We start from the raw sequence: 6,956 nt of genomic DNA on the forward strand, positions 1-6,956 counted from the left end.
CACTAATGCAGCAAACATATCGGCTAGGGTTGGGCCAAAAGACGATGCCATCGTCCATTGCCAATGTCTGATAGACATAACGTGTTGCGCCAGCATTGTGTTAAAGCATCACTTATTATAATGAGTTCTATTGATGATCTATATATACTGAATCTATATTATAGATCAGTGGTTCTATAGTATTTTGCTGCGCCACGCCGATAGACATGGTGTTAAAGGGTGCATAACATACACAGTTTCACCTCAATTCATGTTAATCTTGAGTACCTATAGAGTAGTACTGCATCCTTCATATCTCCAAAAAGTCTTTAGTTTTATCATATTTATAAAAGAAAAATACAGCTTTCCGATTCTCTCCTAAAAAGCCGCGCTCCTGGAGGCGTGCTGTCACTGAAATGACGAGAACACACAAAAGCACTTGCTACCCTCCGTTGCTGCCCGTCGCTGGGTTCTTTGGGAAGCTGAACACGGTAAACTGTCCATCACATCCAAAAACACAATTATTTGGAGACATTCTCAAACAAATCCTATGCAGCGCTGCAGACAATTTTCCCCCGATGAAGCGCGTTAATGTGCGCGTTCTCCCTCTCCTCTGGTCAACGTGGTCATATAAAGAGTTCCACCATCGTCTACGTAATTAGATCTGTCATTCGTCCAAATTATTTTTAAAACTTTGGCCTTTAAGAATCGTAAGTAGTTTTCCCTTATAAGGATTCAATATAGCAAAATAGGCCTACATGGGGGGAAAAGGTGAAAAACAGTGTTCGGTATTCGGCCTTCGGCCTTCGACCCAGTGTTTCATTTTATTCGTCTTCAGGCAAGAATCTTCATTTCAGTGCATCCCTAGAAATGGTCATTCAGTTATCTCTTAATATTCTTCCACCACAAGAGAACATGCTTTTCAGATTAAACCTCCACAATGACGCACATGAATAAGCAAATGGATAAATATACACAAACACACACATAGACATTTAAAAAGAACAATCTTTCATCAACATGGAATCAATTCAGTCAGCTCAGGCACAGGCGCATGCAGAAGACCTTGATTCCAACTTCAAAGACAGTGTGAGAAAATGAAATTGCCCACAGAAGGGGAATTTAAAGGGAAAGAGAAGAAAGAGAGAAAGCACTGCTCTTGCATAGATGCTGTGCTTGCCAACTCCAATAAATCCTGCTTCCATTATTGTGTATGTCAAAGAAATAAGGAAAATTTCATCTTTCTATACTTGAGGAACTTGAATAAAATAATTTTATATATATAACCCTGACTGTATATTGGTTTAAAGTACTGTTTGAACACCATACAGTAGAACCTCTATTCAAATGCTAATGTGCACCAGACTGAAAAATATGCATTGTGGTAAATTTGGAAAAAAGGCTTGTTGGTGACTGCAGTTTCCTTTGCTATTTAGAGGCTGTGTTTGCATCAAAATTGCCATTTTGGATTATTGCATTGCTTTCTGATGAGAATGTTTGCATTATTTAGATATGATGAGATGAAAATGAAATCGCTTTAAATAAGCGTTTACTTCCATAAACATGAAGCCTAGTTCCACTATAAGGGACAGTTCCCAGATTCCCTTTTCAATAATTCAAACTTTCCAATTTTGTCTTCGAAACCAGGATTAATACTTAGATGAAAACAATTAGGCAGTGTGCATTCACGTATTCACATGCTCCCAGAAGTCAGCAAAACTGAGATGGTTATGCAAGGTTTTCATGAATACACTTTGGTCAATCTCTGCTTTATTCATTATAACTTTTTAAAGTTTAAAATAAAGTGTGTTAGATCTAGGGTGTCAACTAAAAGCGCTTGGATCTGAATATGAAAATCAAGTTGACACCATATTTTCTTTTTTTAATTTTTAATTTTATATATATATATATAGTATTTTTTAATTTTTTATTGACATTTTATTTATTTTTAAGTTCTTAAGTTCTAAGCAGACATGGCAAATATGACAACGTCTGTTCAAAGAAAGTAATAAATTGTGTAGCAGAAATGAGTCGAACCAGACAAATCAAAGAGTCTATCAGAGCTGTGTGCATTGAAACGAGAGCCGAACTCCTCAGGAAGTCATAAATCAGTTCTAGTGCCACAAGAACCAAGCAAGATAACCAACCAACCAACTTGTTCACACAACAGCTTTCAACATTAACACCAATAGAACAATTATTAACAATTTTAATTCGAAGAAGAGATTGTCAAATTTATTGTTCGTGATTGAAATGCAACGCTGGACATCACATGTAAACCCAGGAGATCATGTTAAATACTTGCACTGACTTCCCCCATCAGGCAGAACCAGACTGAAATTCCTAAGGGGGAAGGGCTTTAAACCTTTGTCTTCACAGAAAAGTCCCTTTGCCAGAGAATGGCAAAGAAACTGCTTGTTGAACATTATATATGGACCAGAATGAACTCAAAAAGACTTATAAATGAATCGTTCCATTGCTTAACTCCATATTCATTTATGTGTAACCCACACATTTGACTATCATGTATAATGTATATGACTATCATGTCTTTTGATAACTATAGGATACATAGTCATGTCTAGTATTGATGTAATCGAATTTTCTTGCTTGATATTGTCCTGACAATCATTTATTTGTAAAATATATCATAATTGTGTTCTAGGAATCATGTCCAAAATTAGACCCTGTGAGGCAAGAACCACATGCTTGGTAAGATAAACAAATGATTTATGATACCCACCCCAAGACCATATCTGATTGGTCAAGGCAACATTTGAGGGGTGGCCAACAAGGAAGTTTAAATACTTTGGACACGATTAAAGTCTGCTTTTAGTCTGCTTTTAGTTCCAGCCTTGCTCGTGCTATCAGTCATGCTATTAGTCATGCCTGCTCTTAGCTTTTAGCTTGTAGCTTTGCTACCTAGCTTTAGCTTGTAACATCTAGCCATGCGGTTAGTCATCATTGTTCTTTGAGCGCGGTTCCAGCGTGCCTGCCTGCTGCTACTATGAGAAGGAACACAACCTAGTCTCGTCAAACTTTATTTATTTTCTTTTCCGTTTGAGAGTTTCGTGTTCTGAGTTAAGTTTTGTAACGTCCATTCAACTTCAACCAGCGAACACGACTCTGCACTTTCAGCCAACGCCCAACAACCACGGGCTTCCCAAGACGTCACTTCAGAGACTGAACTTCCAGCCAATCAACGACCTCGGGATAGCCCTTTCACCGAGGCTCCTTCTTCACAGGAGATGCAAGTAACTTTACCTCCAGACTGTGACCTTTACTGGTGTATCTAATATAATTTTAACCTCATTGAGGAACTCAATGCGAGCGCTAATTACGTGATTGATGGTTGTTCATGTTGATGCAATTTAACGTATTGCTGTTAACTTGGGATTCCATATTTCCATTCTCTTAAACTCATCTTTCCCTAACTTTCGACCTCCCTGCAACTTGCGTGAATGTGTGTGTGCGTGCGTTTATGTGTTAGATTAGTTTATATGTCTTAGATTTATCTAATAAAGCCTTATTCATATTGAAAAGAGAAGTATCTTGTGTTTTGTGCTTACAAGTTAATGTCTTAAACTGCCGATCTTGTTACTGTGCTAATTGATAGTGTTTTCACTATAGTTTGCATATTAGTATCCAGCGCAGATTTTATGTTAAACGGCTCGTTCACTGAACCGCAGGCGCGTCTCCGTGAACAGCCGTGAAACAGTGATTCTGTTCAAATTCCCTTTAAAATCTTAAATGATTCCCTTTGAGCTAAATTGACCTGTTTCCCTTACAATTGCTTAAAGGTGCTAAATGAGGGTGAGTTTAATGTTTTGTTTAAGATATTCTGTGATACAGACTGACTTACTGTACATGCATGAAAATGTACTGCATTGTAAGAATGAGCATGTAAATAATAGTTGAGCATGCAATCCCAGAGTCCTGCAGTGAATCAACCTGCTCAAACCCTCTGCTACGACCGAACCATGCTTCAGTTTGTGCTCTCACCTCCCTCAGCAAACAGCTTGCTCTGTCTCCCTTCTTTCTCACACAAATCCTCTCAAACTGTCCAAACTACAGGAAGCAGATGGTGCTCTCTGTTTTTAGTTGGTGCTTTTCTCTGTAATGTCTCTGCTTCCTTGTTAAAGCAACTTGGTTTGATTTATGGTGTCCCTGACGGTAAGACTGTCAGGCTTTCCGAAAGGATTTTGGGTGATATGTCATGTTGCAAAAGAGGCAGGGTGCCATCTTGTCGCCCTGTCCTCCACGTTTGTTGCTAAGGGTGGCATGAGGAACATCGGAACGTCAAGGTTGTAAATCACATGCATTGTGTGTTGTTGGGGTGGAGGAATTGTCTGAAGTAGCTGAGCAAGAACCATCCCAGCTAACTCCTCGCTTGCTGATAAGACTTTATATATGCACAGTTCTGCCAAGAAAGCATAAAGGGAAATGGTGAGCATGCTGGTGTGCATGTTTAAAAGCACACATCCAGACACACATTCTCTCTCTCTGTCTCTCACATAAACTGTAAATTATGCAGAGGGATGTTAGCGTGCACATGCTGCATGCCAGTTGCCATTCTTGATAAGTAAGTTTCCCCTTACATATTGCCTTTCCTTCCGATTGATTTATTTCCAGTTAATAATTTACAAATTATAAGTATATTTTATATCTTATACATCATGGTCTTGCATAACTTATTCTTTCAGTATAAGGTCTGGTCCGTATTGCATCTTAAAGGGATAGTTCACCCAGAAATTAAGATTCTGTCATCATTTATTCACCATCATGTTGTTCCAAATCTGAACTGAAGACATTCTTTTTTCTGTGAAGCACAAAATATATTTTTGAAGAATGTTGGAAGCCAAATCATTTTGATCGTTTGGACTAAATAAAAAATAAAAAATAAATTTAAAAAAATCTGGCTGCAAACTGCCTGTCTAGACTAGGGGCTGTGTGAGTGACCCAAAGCAAACACAACAATTTCGATTTTCACAAGTAGTTCTTGACCGGTTTATGTAGATAATACAGTTAAACTGGCATAGAAAAATAATTGCAAAGTAGAATATACATTTCTGTTCATGGATATTTGGATATTTTTAAAGGATATATAAAGTAGGTTAATATACTGGTAAGTCCCTCAAACCAGAATGCATACAGTACATTGTAAATATTATAGACAACCTATCTGGCGAATTTTGGCAAATCCAATGAATACTTCTTAAAGAGAAGCTTGAATTGTTTCCTTTGTAAACACAACCTTACTTCTAACTTTTCCTCTCTGACTTTCCATCTTATTAAAACGGATGAATTTTTAGATCATTCTTGCCAGTTCTGTGCGCAACATGTATCAGAGGGTCATCAAACAGACTGTGGGTGTGCCGTCTGAGACTATTTTCATCTTCAGATGGCAGTGTTTTTCAGTATATTTTGTTTTTGCTTGTGATTTAAATATTTTAATGCCGATGAAAGAGATTAGGCTTCATTCCTTTTGCCTTTCTTGGGGTTTGTAAGTTTAATGAAGATTAACAGACTGAGGGGTTGAGATGCCCTCCTTTTCTAACGCTCAAATGTGAGACTGCTTTAAAAAATGAGGAGATCTGAAGGATGAAGGAAGATCAGAGAGTCTGGTTTGTCTAGTCTAGTTTGAGTCTCCTGTGCTCCAGAAAAAAATAAAATAAATAATAATTAAAAAAGTCTTTGTGTTTTGTCACATCTTTATTTATATTCTTTTGGTGCTGGTTTTCTCCATCTGTTGAATTGTGCCCAAATGCGCAATGTGCCACTTCCCCAGAGAAACATCTGGAGCAATAAACATGTGGCTTTAGCTTACAAAAAGAAGGAATTTGGCCCTAGGCGGTTTAGCTGGTAAATAAACCAAGGCCAGTTTGGATGTCATCTAATCAAACTTTAATTTAAATTTGCTTATCAGTTAGCATCCTTCTTCATCGGCACTGACAGTTTTGGTGCTCTGAAAAATCATTGTGTTTACCAGACTTCTTAATCTTCTATTCACTGATGTGCAGGTCAGAGGAGGCACCCAGCTGCTCATGTTTCGGCAAATCTATAGGTTTTTTCTCTGGCTAGTCTCATCCTCTGATGTCTGATCAAAGCCTTTTTTTTTTTTTTTTTTGCTGTTCTCCTCTGACTGAATAGGAGCCCCAGGAGTCCAAGGCCCACCTGCCTAACAGACTAGAACATAGAGAAAAGGAGTGATGGATAAAGAAAAACAATGACCCAAAACAAAACACATGATTACAAATTCACAGTTAGAAAGAAATAATAATTTTGGTGGGGAGAATGACACAGTCTGTAATTACATTTAACACACACACACTGACAGCCTGTTTGTGTATTTTATGAATGTTTGCATTTCATATCACAATAAATGGGAATGCACCCCCCCCCCCCTTGAACTGGTGTAAATTTCTAAGCCAGATAGTTAGTCTATAAGGGTTACCAGCTTGGCCATGCTGTTTAAAATGTAGCTGATGAACTAAGTGAACTAGCGTGGTTTTTCTGGTAAAAGCTGGTTGAAGAAGGTTTGGCTTTATGTTAGTTAAGAGGCTTGGTGGGATGCCAGAAGATACAGCATCCAAAATGTGCTATGATGACCAATATGCTGGTTGTTTCAGCAAGATATCATGGATTTCTTGAAGCAGAGACATTACAAGACAGAACAGGTGTAGGATTCAAAGTCCCCCACTAACCAATCAGCTTTTAGTTTTTAGCTAAAAGCAAAATCTGTTAACATTGGTGTTAATTTTGACATGGCAAAAAAAAAAAAAAAAAAGTAATTTTTTGAACAAGGACACATAAAAGATTAATAATGTTATATAATGTTTCTTGATTTTAAAAAAGCACCAGTTTTGTCAAAATTCAGTTTTGCCACCACAGGAATAAACTACATTTCAAAAATGTATGTAAAATGTAGAACACCGATTTCCACTATATATATATATATATATTTGTACTGATTTTAA

Source organism: Carassius auratus, unplaced genomic scaffold, assembly GCF_003368295.1.
Source record: "Carassius auratus strain Wakin unplaced genomic scaffold, ASM336829v1 scaf_tig00037925, whole genome shotgun sequence".
Lineage (NCBI taxonomy): Eukaryota > Metazoa > Chordata > Actinopteri > Cypriniformes > Cyprinidae > Carassius > Carassius auratus.